We start from the raw sequence: 21,412 nt of genomic DNA on the forward strand, positions 1-21,412 counted from the left end.
AGGCCCACGTACCACAAAAAAAAGAGTGGCTGAATGAATATAAAAACAAGACAAGTATATAAGCTGCCTACATGCAACTCACAGCAGATCTAGACACAAAGAGAGAGACTAAAAGTGAGAGGATGGAAAAAGGTATTCCATGCAAATGGAAATCAAAAGACAGTTGGGGTAGCAAAGCTTACATCAAACAAAATCTACTTCAAAATCAAGACTGTTATGAGAGACAAACGAGGACAATATATAATGATTAAAAAATCAATCTAAGAAGTTACAACTGTAAATATACATATACCCAACATAGGAGAACCTTAATACATAAATATTAATGGACATAAAGGGAGAAATTTACAGTAACACAGTAATAGAAGGGGACTTTAACACCCTACTTACATCAATAGACAGATTATCCAGACAGAAAATCAATAAGGAAACACTGGCCTTAAATGACACATTAAACCAGATGGACTTAATTTATATTTATAGAGCATTCCATCTGAAAGCAGTAGAATACACATTCTTTTCAAGTGTACATGGAACATTCTCCAGGATAGATCACATGATAGGCCACAAAATAAGCCTTAGTAAAGTTAAGAAAATTGAAATTATATCAAGCATCTTTTCTACCCACAATGCTATGAGAATAGACATTAACTACAAGAAAAAAACTGCAAAAAAACCCACAGGGAGGCTAAACAATACGCTTTCTAAATAAGCAATGGACCACTGATGAAGTTAAAGAGGAAATCAAGAAATGGCTAGAGACAAATGAAAACAAAAACACAATGATCCAAAAACCTAAGGGACACAGCTAAAGCAGTTCCAAAAGGGAAGTTTATAGTGATATACGCTTGCCTCAGGAAACAAGAAAAGTCTGAAACAACCCAACCTTACACCTAAAGCAACTAGAGAAAGAAGAAAAAACTAACTCAACGTTAGTGGAAGAAAATCATAAAGATCAGCACAGAAATAAATGAAATAGAGATTTAAAAAACAATAAGAAAGATCAATGAAACTAAAAGCTGGTTCTTTGAAGAGATAAACAAAATTGATAAACCTTTAGCCAGACTCAAGAAAAAAAGGGAGCAGGCCCAAATCCATGAAATCAGAAATAAATATGGAGAAGTTACAACCAACATCACGGAAATACAAAGGATCATAAGAGACTACTACTAACAACTATACACCAATGAAGTGGGCAACTTAGAAGAACTGGACAAATTCTTAGAAATGTACAATCTCCCAGGATTGAGCCAGGAAGAAATATAAAATATGAACAGACCAATTACCAGTACTGAAATTGAATCAGTAATTTAAAAACTTCCAATAAACAAAAGTCCAGGACCAGATGGCTTCACAGGTGAATTCTACCAAACATTTGGAGAAGAGTTAACACCTGTCCTTCTCAAACTATTCCAAAAATTTTCAGAGGAAGGAACACTCCCAAACTCATTCTATGAGGCCACAATCACCCTGATACCAAAACCAAAGATATCACAGAAAAAGAAAATTACAGGCCAGTAACACTGATGAACATAGATACAAAACTCCTCAACAATGCATTAGCAAATCGCCTCCAACAGCACATTAAAAAGAGCATACACCATGATCAAGTGGGATTTATCCTAGTGATGCAATAATTTTTCAATATCCACAAATCAGTCAGTCTGATATATACCACATTAACAAATTGAAGAATAAAAATCAGATGATCACCTCAACAGGTGCACAAAAAGCTTTTGACAAAAGTCAACATCCATTTATGATAAAAACTCTCCAGAGAGTGGGCATAGAGGGAACATACCTCAACACGATGAAGGCCATATATGACAAACCCACAGCCAACATCAGACTCAAATGGTGAAAAGCTGAAAGAATTTCCTCTAAGATCAGGAACAAGACACGGATGCCCACTCTCCCCACTTTTATTCAACATAGTATTGGAAGTCATAACGACAGCAATCAGAGAAGAAAGAGAAGTAAAAGTGTCACAGTTTGCAGATGATATGATACTATGCATAGAGAATCCTAAAAACGCCATCAGAAAACTATTAGAACTCATCAATTAATTCCATAAAGTTGCAAGATACAAAATTAATATACAGAAATTGGTTGCCTTTCTATACACTAACAACAAACTATAAGAAAGAAATTAAGGAAACAATTCCATTTACCATCACATCAAAAAGAATAAAATACCAAGGAATAAATATACCTAAGGAGGTAAAAGACATGTACTTAGAAAACTATTTCACACTGATGAAAGAAATTGAAGACAACATAAACAGGTGGAAAGATATACTGTGTTATTGGATTTTATGTATTAATATTGTTAAAATGACCAAACTACCCAAGGCAGTCTACAGATTCAGTGCAATCCCTATCAAAATACCAATAGCATTTTTCACAGAACTAGAAAAAATACTATTAATATTTGTATGGAAACACAAAAGACCCAAAATAGCCAAAACAATTTTGAGAAAGAACAACAGAGCTGGAATCACAGTCCCTGACTTCAGACTCTACTACAAAGCTACAGTCATCACAACAGTCTGGTACTGGCACAAAGACAGACAGATCAGGGGAACTGAAAAGACAGCCCAGAAATAAACCCATGTATTATGGTCAATTAATCTGTGACAAAGGAGGCAAGAATACACAATGGAGAAAAGATAGTCTCTTTAGTAAGTCATGCTGGGTAAACTGGACAGCTACATGTAAAAGAATGAAATTAAAACATTCTCTAACTCCATATACAAAAACAAACTCAAAATGGCTTGAAGACCTAAATGTAAGACCAGAAACTATAAAACTCCACAGGAAAACATAAGCAGAACACTCTCTGACATTAATCATTACAACATTTTGGGGGGGTCTATCTCCTAAAGCAAAGGAAATAAAAGCAAAAATAAACATACTGTACATAATTAAACTTAAAAGCATTTGCATGGCAAAGGAAACCATCAACAAAACAACAGACAACCTACTGAAAGGGAGAAAATATTCGCTTACTGATATGACCAATAAGAGGTTAATATCCAAAATATATAAACATCTCATACAACTTAACATTAAAAAAAAAAAACGATTAAAAAAATGGGCAGAAGATCTGAAAAGATATTTTTCCAAAGAGGAAATACAGATGGGTCAACAGGCACATGAAAAGATGCTAAACATTGCTAATCATCAGTGAACTGCAAATCAAAACCAAATGAGGTATCACCTCACACCTGTCAGAATGGCCATCATTAATAAGAACACAAATAACAAATACTGGCGAGGATGCGGAGAAAAGGGAATCCTTGTACACTGTTGGTGGGAATGTATTGGTGCAGCCACCATGTAAAACAGCATGGAGGTTTCTCAAGAAACTAAAAATAGAGCTACTGTATGACCCAGCAATTCCACTCCAGGTGTATATCTGAAAGAAAATGAAAACACTAATTTGAAAAGATACATGCACCACAGTGTTCATAGCAGCATTATTTACAGTTTCCAAGATATGGAAGCAACCTAAGTGTCCATCAAAAGAAGATATGGTGTATATGTGTGTGTGTGTATACATACACACACACACACACACACACACACACACACACACACAAAATGGAATACTATTCAGCCATTAAAAAGAATGAAGTTTTGCCATTTGCAACAACATGGATGGACTTGGAGTTTATTATGCTAAGTGAAATAAGTCAGATAAAGACAAATACTGTATGATATCTCATATATGTGCAATCTAAAAAATACTATGAACTAGTGAATATAACAAAAAAGGAACAGATTCACAGATACAGAGATAACAGTGTTTACCAGTCAGGAGAGAGAAGGAGGGAGGAGGGGCAATATAGGGGTAGGGGATTAAGGGATACAAACTGTTATGTATAAAATGAACTACAAGGATATATTATAAAACACAGAGAATGTAGCTAATATTTTACAATAACTATAAATGGAGTACAACCATTAAAAATTGTGAATCACTATATTATACACCTGTAACTTATATAATATTGTACATCAACTATACTTCAATAAACTTTAAAGAATGAAGTAAAAAAATAAAGGATACATTTTAAAGATAAGATATTCCCTATTTTAACTGAGTTAGAAGACTATGTCTTATAGCTAAATTAGCTTCTGTTATAAACACTTTAAATCTTTGCTTGAAGTTTTCTTTTGCTTATGGCTTTGTTCTAATTCACTATTTGATCACTTAACTGTGAAATCATACAATCTGTGCTGAAATCGGTAATCAAGTGTGTTTTATTATTCACCAAAGATATCTCTAATGTTCCTAGGTTAATGGTATGCAGTACTTTGCACCTTATTTTTCTGTATAAAAGTTTTAAAGAAAGACAACTAGCCTAAGTGTTGTGATTTGTTGATACAGAATAGATACATTGTGACGGGAAGGAAAGGTGTTTACTAAGACAAGCTGAATAGTGAACTAAGAAACAAACAGCTTACACGTCATCTATTCTAATATTTCTCCCAACAGAGAAATTCCTCCTATATGCCAAGAAGACAGTGTCCTTTACAGGCCCAAATTCTTCCAGCAATGGTAAACTCTCTACTCTGTGTATCCACTCATCCTTTTTTAATATAGTGCTGACTTAGCAGGACTTCATCCAAGTGACCCAAAACCTGCTTGCCTATAACTTCCAAATGTTGATCCTGTTCTTTGGAGATACACAAAATAAGTGTAACCTCTTCCTTAAAGCATTATGGTACAGGGAAAATATGTTTTATTTTGATGAATATTTTCGGCCAAGTTCAACTTATTTTCCTTTCTACAGGAATTTTTTGTGTGCATAGTTGTATAATTGATCACCCAATGTTTCCTGAGGTAGTTTTTCCCTTCTTTCTTCCTTTTTCTCGAAGATATTTTTGCATTTCACCATTTACTATCTTACTTGTGTTTTAATTACTAGTTTAATTACTGGTTTAATTTTTTGATATGCGTGTGAAATAAAAACATCACACACACACATAGACATATAGATACGTAGATGCAGAGGTACATATATGTCTACCTACCTGTCTATCATCTGTACACACACACACATATCAGAATATCTCTGCTAGAGTTTAACTTCTCTTTTACTGTCTCACTGTTTCAATCATCCTACTATTGATACCTCTCACACCACTCACAGTTTGGTCACCTTCCAGGAGAAAAGTTCTTTATGGAAGCCATGTTGTAAGGAGGGACAGAAGAGCCAGTAAGAAGAAAAAACATTTACCATAAGTGCATAAGGAATTTGTCAGGCTTCATTACCTCTGTGTAATTAACTAATTGTTCATATATCTGCCTTGTCAAAATGCTTTTAGAATAGGAGTAGGACAAAAATACTATTTTGGACATTGCTGACTTAATACAGATTTTCATCCTAATGAACCAAAGCCTGCCTCACTATAGCTTCCAACCACTGATTCTTTTCTTTGGAGATGTACAAACTTAGTGAGTTTGTATATCTTCTTTGGAGATATACAAACTCACTCCACCTCACTATCTGTCATAAAACTCTGTGATACACTTATTTCAACTCCTTGATACAGAAAAAATTACTGTTTATTCTGGAGAATATGTGGTTAGATTGAGGACTCACAGATAATTCAATTCTCAGGTTTCCTGCTTGAGTGAATAGTGATAATATTTAACTTGATGAGGGAGACATGAAGTATGAAACAGGTTGGTGAAAAAAATCAAGATTTCTGTTTTATACATGTTAGGCTTGTGGTATCTGAATTGTGATCTCTGGAAGACATTTGATTGGAGATATCAAGAACAGCAGTCAATTGGATATTCAAGTTTTGGGCTCAGATTAAAGGTTTTGGCTGAGGATATGAATTTGGAAGTCATATACATAAATATAGTATTTAAATCTTTGTGAAAGGATGACACCCTTTAGAGAGAGTATATAGTGGGCAAGAATAATTCCAAGGGCCAGTCCCTGAGAAACCCAACAGTTTCAGTCAGAATCAATAAAGGAAACTCAAAACGTTATATTAGAAGGAAATCACTAAGTATGACAAAAATATAAAACTCATTATTTCTGAGCCAAACTCATCCAGCTATTCCTCCTTCATTGTCTACTTTAATATTAACTCTTGAGTCAAAATATATGTTAAGTAGAATCTATAAATCCTGGTTTGAAAACCCTCCTGGGCTAAGCTGACTGGCTTTTCAGCAGGCATTTCTTTGAACTTAAATGGTGAAGAACATACAGCTATAACTCTGAGGTATCACCCGAGCAATCTCTGAAATAAATAAGAATCTTGAGAAGTAGGAAAGGAATCTCAGTGGTATATCACCTGCCCTCTTACTGCACGTGGCTTGTAAAAATCAGGCAATACATATTCCACTGAAATAAAAGAATATGGAAAGCAGTTCATCTTCTCTTAGGATATTTCATACTTTTCTGGCTCTTTCATAGGTACTGATTTTATGCTCTAAAGTCAGAGGTGATAGTTTACTATGAAACTAGATTTAAACCATTTTAAATTAAGCTGAAAGAAAAAGAAGAGACTATAAACATTGGACTGAAAAATCTGTTCTTGAGATATGAATGTATGTTAGTGTTACCTGGAAAATTACATATTTTATTATCCTCCAAAATTCCCCTTATAATTTACTTCCCTTTTATTGCTATCCAATTCCTTGGATTCCCATGGGTTTATTTGTACAAGATCAAATTTTTTGAATAAATGTAGGCATCAAGTTAATCCAAAAGCAATGTTGTAAGTAATAATGAAATAATAGCATATAGCTAAAAGCCAAAGCAACATAATACAACACTGTTAACATTAACAATGCAAGATGTAAGCAAAGTAAAAACTACAAACTCTACTTTGTTTAGAATGCAACCTGGGATAGGCTTCAGCGCTATTTAAATCAAGCTTGTTAAAAGTCAAGAATATTGATTGTAAAATTGTTTCCCTAAACAAAACTTTGACATTGTAAAATTTGAACTATTTTATTTTCATAGCTGAAGTTGTTTATGATAAAATCTACTCTGTGAAAATGTGTTTGGCAACAAGCAGTAATCCATCAATATAGCATTACAGACAACAAACAAAAGCTGAATGTCCTTATTTCAAGATAAGAGAAAATGTACTCTAAAACTGTTCAGTATTTTTCTTATATTTGAATGCTTTAAAAATTCTGCAACATCAGGAGTACATAGTTTGTTATAGCAAAGAGAAAATATCAATTATTAGCTAGTGCAGACTGATTTACCTCTGATTTTAGCTGTTTATGTGGGAGAATAAAATATTCAAACTCAGACAACTTTATTTATGTTCTCCTCACTGAGAGAGGGAGGGAGGGAAGGAAATAAGAAAGGAGGGAGGAGGGGGAGATGAAGACAGAGAGAGAGAGAGAGGGAGGGAGAGGGAGAGAGAATGAATATGAAAAATTGCCACAAAGCAAGTTTAGCAAGAGGAGAAGGAGATACTAATTATTATTGTAGCTTGTGTTTCCTGGCAACGCCAACATTAGGTTTAAAATTAAGCAAAGCTATCACATTATCCCATAGTATTTGTTGGCTTATTTCTCCACTTATAAATTTCAAGATCTCTAGCTTTCATTATCTTCTCCCCTACTATTCCCTGGAGAAAATATCTTTCAAAATAAAGAACAAAATATATTCAGATAAGTAAAAAACTGTGCATTGAAAATATTAAAGGAAGTTTTTTTAGGCAGAAGGAAGTAAATGATTCCAAATAGAAGCACATTAAAATAAGAAAGAACATAGGAAAGGGTGAATATCCAGCTAAACTGAAATTAATATTATTTAAAACAATACTATGTTGTAATGTGCAAGTATATGTGAAATTAAAATAGATGACAAGTGAAGAAAATGGTGAGGTAGTGGCAAAGGAATTAAAGTGCAGTAAAACTCATAATGTGAGGTAGTAACAAAAGTAATAATTTAAAGTAACTAATAAGTTATGGGTGCATAGTAAAATCTCTAATGTAATTTCAAAAAGACTAACAATCTACTAATGGACAAACAGCATAATGAAAATACTTGATTAAAACAGGGAAGAAATTGTTAACTGCATATACATATATGAATATAAATATAATGCATACATTAGCACGAAGAATTCATCCAGGCAATATAAAGATCTTCTACAAATAAACATCTAAACCCTAAACCCATCATCCTAAAACTGGATTATCTGCTCTCAGCTTATGATATATTTGGATAAAGAAACTAGCAAATTCCAATTCATTGTATCTAAGTAAGTTCTAAAAACAGAAAAACAGATTCTGTTTCCTTTTTTTTTCTAAATTTCCTTTATACTCTTCTAAAAATTGGTTAATAAAATTAAACATTTCCCACTGAGAGTCTTTTTCAAATAAGGTTCACTTGACAAAATTAGATTTTACTATACTTTTTATCACAATTTATATTTAATCTGAAATGTATAACTAGCATATAAATAAACACATAAAAATCATACTCATGCCTAATGTACATAGTCATACATCAGAAAGAGAGAGGAGAAAAAAGGAAATTATAAATAGAAATCAAATTCTTATGAAGATTTTATGAGCAGATAGAATGTCGTATTTTAGATCCAATGGATTTTCTAAATAATAGATTTTCTGAACCACCAAAATATATGAAATGATTAAAACTAATTTTAACATACATAATTGAGCATATAACAGGATTTAAAAATTATTTTTCAAATATTAAAATTCAACCAAAATACAATAACTTCACATCTTTTGTTTTTTTTTACAATGCAATACACTCATTCTCAAAATCCGACTGTTACCTCTGGAATGAAAGTGTAAGTTTCAAGAACAAATTTGTGACACAGAAAAAAATAACTTGGAGAGTAGAGAACCACTGAAGATGGCCAAGAGTGTATTTCAGAAAGCAGTTTTTCTAGATTTCTAGAAAATGTTTTTCTAGATAATCTCTTGTATACTTAGTGGAGCATGCCAGCTTATCATGTAGTTTTTTGTTTGCTTCTTTTCATGGCCTAATTAACTAAAAAAATCAGGGAAGAATTCCAATTTTAAATCGTTATATAAAATGGGAAAGCCAGATCATACATTTATAGAAATAACTAGCTCAGTTATTGACCTTCACATTTCTTGATTTATAGAAGTATCCATAAATAGCTCCTAGAGATCAATAAGGACAAGTTAAAATACATAGTTAAAAATGGACAAAGAAAATACTATGGAGACAAAAAAAAAGATCAGTAGTTGCCAGGGGTGGGGCAAAGATGAATAGGCAGAGCACAGAGGACTTCTAGAGCACCAAAAATACTCTATACAGTATTATAACAGATATCTGTAATCATACAGTTGTCCAAGCCCAGATATAGGTATTCATACATTTGTCCAAACTCATACTATGAGTGAACCCTAAGTTAAACTATGGACTTTGATTATGATGTGTCAATTTACATTCATTACTGGTAAAAAAAAAAAAAAAAAGTACCATTCTGGAGAGTGATGTTGATAATTGAGGCTATGCACGTATGGGGTACATGGGAAATCTATCTCCCTTTCAACTCTGTTACAAAACCTAAAACTCCTCTAAAAAAACAGTCATAAAAAATGGATGAAGAACATGAATGCTTCACAGAAGAAATGCAAATTTAAATCTGATCAAATGAATACATATGTACATGCAAACTGAAACAATAGGGCATCCTTTTAGCTTCTTAAATTGGAATATAATTTTTAAAAATGATAATACTTAACATTTGAAAGTAAATGAGAAAATAATTTTGTACGTAAATAATGGAAGTATAATTTAACTTTGCTCTTTCACATATTTTCTGAATTCTGTTTTTACATGTGTCTCTTGTATACAATGTAGAGTTGTGCTATGATTTTTCTAATGTGATCCTTTTTCTCTTTAAATGGGGTAAAGTCATTTTACATTTACTTTATGACAGATATGTTTCTAACCTATTCCATATTATTCTGTGATATATTTCTGTTCTCATACTGTGTTTTATTGTCTTGTTTGCATTTGTATATTTTCTGATATTTAGCAAGGTTTTGTTCTAAATCCGGTGGTTACCTTTATAATTGTTACTATATAAGGGTACTTCCTAGCTTTCTATTTCTTTAAGGATCATAACTATTAATTCCCTATGAGAAAAAAGCAGAAAAAAAGAAGAGAAAAAAGTGAGTTTCTCTTTTTCTCCTTTACATTCCTTTATTTCTCTAAGATAAGTATATACAATTATGTACTTTCTGTGTTTACCTTTATACTGTTATACTATCATGGGTTTTATAAACAGAGTAATGGTAGCTTTATAGATGTGATAATCAAACTTCTCTGCATCTCTTCTTATGTATCATTTTTCCCTTCTACACCACCTTTCTACATTGTAGAGTATGTAATTCTGATTTTTACATCTTTACAAGATTATATATTAACATCCTACTTAATGATGAGAAAGCTAGAAGCATTTCCCCTAAGATCAGGAACAAGGTAAGGAAGTTCCTCCCTATTACTCCTTTTCAATATTGTACTGGAAGCCCTAGTTAATGCAATAAGAAAAGGAAAGGAAATACAAGATATACATATTGAGAAGGAAAATATAAAAGTGGCTTCGTTCACAGATGCCATGACTGTCTACATAGAAAACATTTAAGAACTGAAACATACACACACACACCTGAAACTAATAAGCAATTACATCGAGGTTGCAGGATATAAGTTTCTTATACCAATCAATTGCCCTCTCATAAACCAGCAATAAAAAAGTAAAATTTGAAGTCAAAACACAATACCATTTACGTTTACACCCCCAAATTACTTAGGTATAAATGAGGAAAATTACAAAACCCTTATGAAACAAAGACAAACTAAATAAATGGAGAGATATTCCATGTTAATGGATAGGAAGACTCAATATTGTCAAGGTGTCAGATCTTCCCAACTTTATCTATAGATTCAATGCAATCTCAATCAAAACCTCAATGTATTATTTTGCGTAGATTAGCAAACTGATTCTAAGTTTATACAGAGAGGCAAAAGACCCAGAATAGTCAACACAATATTGAAGGAGAAGAACAGTTAGTGGATTGACAATGACTTGCATTAGAAAAATGATAAAACTTTTGTCATACTATGTGTTACTGAAACATTTATTAAATAGCAAAATATTTACCAGCTGATAATTTTATAGTGTTCTACTTCACACTAGAATATGAATGCCCTCTTGAAGGACTTTTAATATTATCATATAATATGATCAATAAACATTTTATTTGAAAATGGAGCCCATATAATTTTTTCTGAACAACATAAACAGGAGTTATTTTCCTCATGAATGCAAGTGTGTGTGTGTGTGTGTGTGTGTTTGTTTTGTTGTTTACAGTAATTAATATGCAAATTCAGGGATTATTTCTCTAAGCTGTTGCATGGAGTTTAAAAGATCCAAATTAAAGCATTTTTTTAATTGGCACCAACTATTTAGTTTTCAATCAACTTGAAAAATATACAGTTGACTCTTCAGATTCTGCATCCACAGATTCAACCAACTGCAGATTGAATATACTACATGGTCCATGGTTGGTTGAATCTGTGGATGCAGAACCCGAGGAAAGGGAGGGTTGACTGTAAGGGACTTGAGTATCTACAGATTTTGATGCTCGCAGTGTGTCCCGGCACCAATCCTCCCGTGGTTGCTGAGGAATGACTGTATTTTTAATTCAGATTTCCTCAGAGTAAATAAAGCATAGCCCATCCCTTTTCAGCAGAATTATTTGAAGGTCCTAAAATGCCACCATTAAAAGTAATATAATATGCCTCTGATGTATCAAAGGGGAAAAAAAACTTGCCTTGGCTTACTTAGGAATGTGAGAATTGTTTACATTATCAAATATATTAACAGATTAAAAGGTCATTTCAGTATACTCTGGATAATGTTTTATTAAAACCATTGATGATAAATACTCTTAACACACTAAGGAAAACGTCCTTGTCCTTATGAAGCATAATCTAAAATGTCAATAGGTAAATTATGTAATAGCAGTATCTCATTTTGCATAAATTTTTTATAAGGCAGCTCAGGGCTCCAAAAGGAAGTATGCCTGCAAACAAGGTGAAAACTACATAACCTTTTACAACCTAGCCTCAAAAAACAGCAGCATTTATTACACATTCTCTTGGTTACAAATAAGTAACAAGTCTGTTCTGGATACAAGAGGACATAACATAGATCCACCTCTTGAGAGAAGAACTATGAAGGTCACATTGTAGAAAAGCGTTGGCTAGACAGAATTTTTCACCATCAAAAAAAAAAAATCTGCCATAGTCTGCTATTTGGCCACAATTCATATCATTTCTATATGCAAAATATTCTCATTCTTTCCTCTAGGACCACCAGTCTCAGCTTATTACAACAGTAGTTCAAAAACTATGTGCCCAAAGTTCAGATACTCGTGAACTGTATCAGGTCTACATGTGGAAAAGACTCCTCAAGTACTGTTCCTCTGGTAAACTAAAAAGACAATATATCTCCCACTATTACAGCCAACATGCAATTGTGTGAAAGGCATAGAATAGCAACCACAGACACTCTTATTAGTCTGCTTGGGCTACCATCACAGAATACCACAGACTGGGTGACTTAAACAAACAAACAAAAAGCCAAAAAAAATTACTTTTTCACAGTTCAGTTAGCTTGGAAGTCCAAGATCAAGGTGCCAGCAGGGTTGGTTCCTGGTGAGACCTCTCTTCCTGGTTCCTCACTGTGTCCTCACATGGCCTTTTCTCTGTGAGTACGCATCTCTGATCTCTTCTTAAAATTACAATAGTTCTATTGGAACAGGGCCCCAACCTTATGACCTCATTTAACCTAATCTCCTGGAAGCTCTATCTCTAAATACAGTCAGATTGGGAGTTAGGGCTTAAACATATGAATTTTGAGGGGATACTATTCAGTTCATAACACATTTCTATTCAAAAATGTGGAAAATTGGAAGCACACAGTAGTCACTGGACAACCGCAATTCTAAAATCCAGCTAGGACCAGGTTCCCACTTCCTTGATTAGGGTTTATCTGTGTTTTCTGGGTTCTCCACGTCTCCTGACTCTGTCCTCTGGGCTCTTCCACTCTCTGTATAAGCTCTCTTTTCTATATAAAGTGGCATGGTCTACAAATGAGTATCTTTCTAAGCTTCTTATTTGTCAAAGGCTTCTTTTCATTGAATACTCATTAACCCTTTCACTTCAAACTGATACAATTTCTTTACAGTGTTACGGACTTGCTGTGAATCAGTTGATAATCTACTTTGTTAAAAAAAAAAAAAAAAGTGAAAACAGAAACAAATAGAAAACATGCCAATAGCTTTAGCCATATGTCCGCCTAAAATATAAAACATATTCCTCAAATCCAGGTTTATCTACAACCACATGACTTGAGCTGACCAGAACACAGCTGAATGGATTGCAGGTATTCAACCAATCTAATAGAAATCAACCTACAGAATGACAGAATCTGAATAGATTATTTTGAACCAATGTGAACTATAAAAAAAGACACAGAGGCTCTAGTCAGTTAATTCTAGAAGCTAAATCTAAAAGACCAACCCTGAGTATAGCACATGAAACCAAAGTCATGTGTATGTCAAATTAGTGGTGAGTAGACATCTGAAGAGATAAATTTAAAATCTTTATAATCCTGTTTCAGAAAGGAGAACGGAACAGAGGACAGAAAGGCAAAGAAAGGAAATAAATGAATCCAGCAGACATTTGAATTTTCTAATTCCCAGTAGTGCAGGCTATAATACTGCATCTGGATTCAATGATATTCTCATGTAGACCAAATTAGCCACCCTTTCGTTCTTCAGTTTGAGTAATTTTTATCTCATATTTAATCTCTGAATAATCTCTAATGAGAAAAAATTCCCAAACAGGATGGTAGCTTCAGAGTATTGTCAAATTTATTCAACATAGTTGGTTATAATGGAAACTTTAAAGCTGGGTTAAGGAGACTATACATTATAGGAGTGGAATTCTGACTAAAAATGATCTCCTGAACCTTTAGAGAACAGAATTTTATACCCAGGAAATTATTAGTATTCCCAAAATTCATTTCATAAGAAAAACAATACACAAAGGTGAAACAAAACATACACACTGAAAAAGTGAAATTAAAAGTTGGGCATTCCAGAGATAAACCAACGCACATATGGTCAACTTATCTTTGATAAAGGAGGCAGGAATGTACAGTGGAGAAAGGACAGCCTCTTCAATAAGTGGTGCTGGGAAAACTGGACAGGTACATGTAAAAGTATGAGATTAGATCACTCCCTAACACCATACACAAAAATAAGCTCAAAATGGATTAAAGACCTAAATGTAAGGCCAGACACTATCAAACTCTTAGAGGGAAACATAGGCGGAACACCCTATGACATAAATCACAGCAAGATCCTTTCTGACCCACCTCCTAGAGAAATGGAAATAAAAACAAAAATAAACAAATGGGACCTAATGAAACTTCAAAGCTTTTGCACAGCAAAGGAAACCATAAACAAGACCAAAAGACAACCCTCAGAATGGGAGAAAATATTTGCAAATGAAGCAACTCACAAAGGATTAATTTCCAAAATTTATAAGCAGCTCATGCAGCTCAATAACAAAAAAACAACCCAATCCATAAATGGGCAGAAGATCTAAATAGACACTTCTCCAAAGAAGACATACAGATGGCCAAGAAGCACATGAAAGGATGCTCAACATCATTAATCATTAGAGAAATGCAAATCAAAACTACAATGAGGTATCACCTCACACCAGTCAGAATGGCCATCATCAAAATATCTACAAACAATAAATGCTGGAGAGGGTGTGGAGAAAAGGGAACACTCTTGCACTGCTGGTGGGAATGTGAATTGGTACAGCCAATATGGAGAACAGTATGGAGGTTCCTTAAAAAACTACAAATAGAACTACCGTATGACCCAGCAATCCCACTACTGGGCATATACCCTGAGAAAACCATAATTCAAAACGAGTCATGTACCAAAATGTTCATTGCAGCTGTATTTACAATAGCCCAGAGATGGAAACAACTTAAGTGTCCATCATCGGATGAATGGATAAAGAAGATGTGGCACATATATACAATGGAATATTACTCAGCCATAAAAAGAAACGAAATTGAGCTATTTGTAATGAGGTGGATAGACCTAGAGTCTGTCATACAGAGTGAAGTAAGTCAGAAAGAGAAAGACAAATACCGTATGCTAACACATATATATGGAATTTAAGAAAAAAAAAATGTCATGAAGAACCTAGGGGTAAGACAGGCATAAAGACACAGACCTACTAGAGAACGGACTTGAGGATATGGGGAGGGGGAAGGGTGAGCTGTGACACAGCGAGAGAGAGGCATGGACATATATATACACTACCAAACGTAAGGTAGATAGCTAGTGGGAAGCAGCCGCATGGCACAGGGAGATCAGCTCGGTGCTTTGTGACCACCTAGAGAGATGGGATAGGGAAGGTGGGAGCGAGGGAGGGAGACGCAAGAGGGAAGAGATATGGGAACATATGTATATGTATAACTGATTCACTTTGTTATAAAGCAGAAACTAACACACCATTGTAAAGCAATTATACCCCAATAAAGATGTTAAAAAAAAAAAAGAATAAAGTACCATACAAATTTAAAAAAAAGTTGGGCATTCATATATTTGTGATTCCATTTTTAAAGCCAACTCTTCAATTTATAACATGATTCAATATTGTTATGATTTACATTCACTGTACATAGTTTGAAATGTTTTATTAAAAATACAAAACCCTAAAACTCATAAAAATAATGTTATAAATTATTCCAATATGAAACATGGATAGAAGTTTAATTCAGATATTTTAGAGTTGTCTCAGGGTTATCTAAAATGCCACATCTGTTTACTCAGGGGAAAACTAAAAGCAGAAATTAATAACTTTGTCATTCTTATTTGAATAATATGTACAAAGATCTTTGTTTTTCTCACATAGCAAGAATCAGCTAACCAATACTATGGATAAGAATGATAAAACTCATATAATTGGAAAACCAAGTAATCATTTCTCTGGGGTACCTTAACCAACAGACCTTAAGAATTATTTAAACTACAATTAATTATATTCAAACTTAAAACTAGGTGACAGTGTTTAAAAGTATATCAAATTTTCTAATTTTCTCACTCTGGGTATTTTCTTTCAACCAAAAAATGTCACATATGCAACACAGCACACAGAAAGCAAAGAATTGAATAAAACAATTATTTTTCAGGAAAAATTGATCTGGCATTCCAAAAGTGAAATAACACATCTTCAGAACTCAAACTCATATTCTTAGTGTAAGTGAGTAAGAAACCTAAATGTATGTGCAGGAGATAATCACAACTATCATGTTTCTAAGCCTGCCAGCTGAATCAACTTTGCTGATGTGGAATTAGATTTTAGTTAGCCCCTCATTACTGACTATAAGCAATAATGATATTGAGTCTTGATTCTTATAGCATTCTTTGGTTTCTCTTTTTTATATTCTTTTTTCCCAGCTTTATTGAGATCTAATTGATATATCATGTCATGTAAGTTTGTTTACAACATGTTGAGTTGTTACACTTACATGTTGCCAAATAATTTCCACCATATTGTTAGCTAACACCTCCATCACATCACATAATTACCATTACTTTCTTTGTGCTGAGAACACTTAAGCCCTTTTCCATCTTCTGGCTTGGTGAGCCTCACCATCCCTATAATGTTCCTATGTCATAGTTTTTTTATCCGATACACTAACAGAGGAAAGCTGCCTGACTGTTGTAGGTATGACTCTTTCTAGCTGCCTGTATGTCATGTTAACTGAAGACTAATTTAAATCATGAGACCCCACCGTAATATGCACTGCAGTAATACACACTGGCATATATTGTTCTAGTAATATAAGAAATAATCTGGACTTTTAAGATCTTTGGCTTAAACTTCACTAACGAGCCATCCTTGAAGTAAATTTTTGAAGGGAACTGCTAAGAATGAGTAACATGAATGATATGAAAATGCAATTAGCATGTGGATAGCAATCAATTTATGGAAAACATCTCATATGGATAGAAGCTTGGTTTTTTCCTACATGTTTATTAAATATTTATATGAAGCACAGCTATATATCTGAAGTTTTACTTAATTAGATACAATTAAATACATATTTTTCATGTTGTACTTATATTTCAATGTAAGTTAAGGAACTGTCCTGAGTATGGCTTAAGATAATTTTTATAAGACAGAAGTACACAGTTTGCCAAAAAGAGAAAGGTACTGTACTTTTAGATAACATGGGTAAATTGATGCATTATAGAAATTCTGCACATCATTTATACATGTCTAAATGTAATAGCAAAAAATGCATCATCGTACATCATTTCCCTTTCATTATTTAAAGTATACTAAGGTCACCTCCAAAGTTAAGAAAATATTGGCCATTTTATTTATTATGGGATGGAAAACAAAACCAGTAATCTCTTTTAGGACTGCAAGTACATTTTCCCTTTGAATTTTGTTTCTTCCCCCTCTCTTTTATGATATCTTGATGCTGATTTTACCAGGGAAACAAAGACCATGATAATGTGAAACATAAATTTCCTGAGCTAAATGGAGTCCAGTAAGTGAAACACTGAATGCAAAGCTGTTAGATAAGGAATGGCAGGTTACCATAAATTAAGCAATAACCATTCAGGAGAGTATGACAGTAGAATTTTAAAAACCTCATTTATCAACTACTAAGAATATATCCTGTTTACATAGACAGAATGTTTAAAGAATGTGAAAAATAAACTTTATAAAATCCTTCTTTCCATCTTTGACAATACATAAGAACATATTCTAATCAGATAGGTGTTAAGTCCATTATGCCTATTGACAGTTTGATTATACAGTGGCCAGGAAATATGGAATCTTTTTATTTATTTTACGTAAGTTAAATCTATTTATAAGTAATTCTGAAGGGCCTGGGCTATTGTGAGAAGTCAAGGAAGGGAAAGTTTTTGCATGCTAATATGGAAAATAAGAGTCTAATTCTCATATATTGAATGATAAAAAAGGGATATAGACTATAGATAAGGTAGTTACAGAGATGCATAACCAGTTCATACTTTCTTTTATACCAAATGTTACATTTTAACTCTAAAAAGTATGTGTATTGAGATTATGAAGGGAGTGACAACTACATTTAAAGATCTCACATTCCTTAGCTACAGTGGATAGAAAATCCCTCTACCCTAAATGTTGAGGTTTTGTTGGTGATGAACTTCCCCAAGAACTGCATTTCTTCTCCAAATTGATCCCCCCCAAAAGAGAAAGAAATTAGAGGATTGATAAATGGGCTTAATAAAGACACATGCAAATGCTTTTTTCATAATCCTTATTATAACTCATTACTATCACTCCCACCAACTTGAAGGTTTATAAATTACCAAACAGCCATAGCTGTTTTTTTCATTATTTGACAATTACAGTTGAAAACATTGCACTGGCACCCTAATCCTATTTTGCTCAATAGTTTTGGCACCTGACATCCATTTAATGAGCATAAGTTCACAGGTGGAAAAACATTTTAAGTAAATTTATAAAGAGAAAGATTCATCACAGTTTTTAAATCACAAAAATATATGTTAAAAATTAGTAGTTAAAGTTGTTTCATATCATTGGCAGGCACTATATTTACTGTAAACTCATCGATGGATGTCTGGTTAGGTGACAAATAGCTTGAACTCTATTTCAATGTCATACCCATCAAAATCTTTTCTGTTTATTTCTACTAAACTGGAAAATATCAACAGCCATAAGTCATTAGGATTCAATATTTTGTAATCTTATTTGAAAAAATTTGGTATTTCAGAAACAGTAAACTCATACAAATTAAAGAGGATTCTCACTGAAATATCCATTGTTTAGAAAAGAGATGTGCATATCGCAACAAAATCTAGAAAGTCAACTGTTTTAACTTTGCAGATAATGCCATAGGTCTGAATCACAGATTTAAAATAATAATTATCTTTTATTATCTTTATTATCTTAATTGATCCCCTTCTCCTCACGCAAGAAACAGACCCTGAGAGAAGGATTATGTACATGAGGTGGAGGGAACACTGGAAGAAGACAGGAGAAATGATTTAAAAAAAAAAAAAAAGTTTGGGCAGCCAGTATGGGGAGAGTTACTGAGCCAACTTTACAGTGAGTGACTGAAGTTTAAACTCTTAGAGAAAATCTTGGAAATAGTACAAAATACCTGCTTCAAAATTAATTATCCTCAGGCAAGGGAGCTGCAATAATTATAGTTTTATATCCATCAGTAATTCATTGGGTAAAGGCTGCCTCCAAAGAGACATTAAATCTTAGCCAATTCTAATCACGTATGCTCACAGGCAAAGCATATGCTAGCAACCCAAGGGTGACAATGACCATGATGTATGTGTTGACCACCAGAAATCAGGCTGAGGGACACTGAAATGGTATGTGGATTTGAGGGTAATTGGCTGAGCACTGAAAGTGTCTGCTACATTTCTTTTTACCAGTAGAATTCACATTCTATATCAACACGACATATGTTTATTATGAGCACTTATTAAGTTCTTACCCACAGATTTTTTGTTACTATTTTTTCATTAATTTTGTATTTCACTTATTCAGTTTGGAGGCAATGGTCAATCTCTGTATTTTAGAGATAAATTATGCAAAGCAATACTGACACACAAGAAAAGTCCATGGAAATTGTATGAGAATGCATTAACAAAACACACTGTATTCTATTAACTAAACGTTACCTGAATTAATATATCTGTATAACATATTTAACATGTTTACAAAGCATCAAAATTCTTGTGCTGCTAGATGAAAGGTATATGAGAGTTCTGTATTACTTTTGCAACTTTTCTGGAAGTTTAAATTTAAGTAGGTAAAATAGTTAAAAATTTTTCTGGAAGTTTACATTTAAATAGTTAATTTTTTCTTTTAATATCAGGAAGAACCTGGTTGTGACAAGTGGGATGATAAAAGCATGAAAAATATAAAGTGAATGCTAAATATTTAATAATAATTATATATTTCATATCTGTCACATAAATGCATCATTGCTTAACTCCCTTTTCACCTTAAAACTGTTTGACACCTGATAGACTTTCAGAATACACCAGTTTTTCATAGGTTTTATTGTGAAAAACACTACCCAAAAAATATAGCATGCAAGTCAGGCTACGATGCATCTTTAAGGTGAAACTGTAGGACAAGAAATTAGATGCTCTGTATTTGCCACTTTTCCAGAACTTAAAACAAAACAAAACAAAACAAGATCTTGTTGAACCAAAGATCAGATATGGACTGTTTACAACAGCTGTTATTAATTACTTTCTTCCCTGATGACTAAAAAGCAGATGTGATAATTAAATGACAGAAGTGTCATGTATCAGTCAGAAGGAATAATATCCTCATAGTACTACTTGTTCACAAGTAGAAATCAGTCGGTTCTTTAGAGCAAATTACAAAATCTTATTTGTGTAGACCCTGTTAGCCTGGAAGAGCCTCCTTTGGTTGAAGCTGGTCTGCTGTTGTCACTAAGTCTGATTCTCTGTTGATCAGAGGATGCCAAGGCTCAGCTTCACCTTCACCATCTGGCTGTCATGGAACATTCAAGGGAACGAACAGATGCGTTCAGAGGATTCCTACCAAATATAAGGCCTAGAAATGTCTCAATTAAAACTCTCTTTCTCATTGTACACCCTTATATATATGAGAATGGCTAAAACTTTTAATAATGAAATATTTTTAAAAAGCACTAAAATAACAACATCCTTAATTTTTCAAACAAATAACAAAGATCCCTCATGATGTTAAAATGATCTCTAAGTAGCTTCTCTTGGATATTTTCACCATAGGATAAAGAGATGTCATATAGATATGTATGAGAATAAAATCTTATGGTAGGTGACATAATTTATATATTGATTGAAAACATAAGGACACATGCTTAAATCTATTATATAATTTATAGTACAATAAATAAAAAGCAAGTCCCCAACATTTCTTTATTTAATATAGATATGTCAATGTGTTTATACACTGAATTACACTATAAAGCTCTTGCAAGCAGTAAATCCCTCTTTGACTAGTGCTCTCTTATTTTTTTTCTGTCACAATACATTTTCTAAATAAGGCATTATGTTTGTAGTTGAATATATGAGTCAATAAATAGCTCTTGAAGGTGATGGAATGCCAAAACAAAGCAGAGATGTTTGCTAACCACCAAGCCATCCGTTTGTAATATATATCAATATGATGGACATTATTCCCACTAGTCTAAATGTTCACACAATAAAGGAATCAACAATTTAACATAGTCTATTCCAAAGTTGTACTGT

The sequence above is a fragment of the Monodon monoceros genome, unplaced genomic scaffold, assembly GCF_005190385.1.
Source record: "Monodon monoceros isolate NGI ecotype Baffin Bay Population unplaced genomic scaffold, NGI_Narwhal_1 Super_Scaffold_15, whole genome shotgun sequence".
Classification (NCBI taxonomy): Eukaryota; Metazoa; Chordata; class Mammalia; order Artiodactyla; family Monodontidae; genus Monodon; species Monodon monoceros.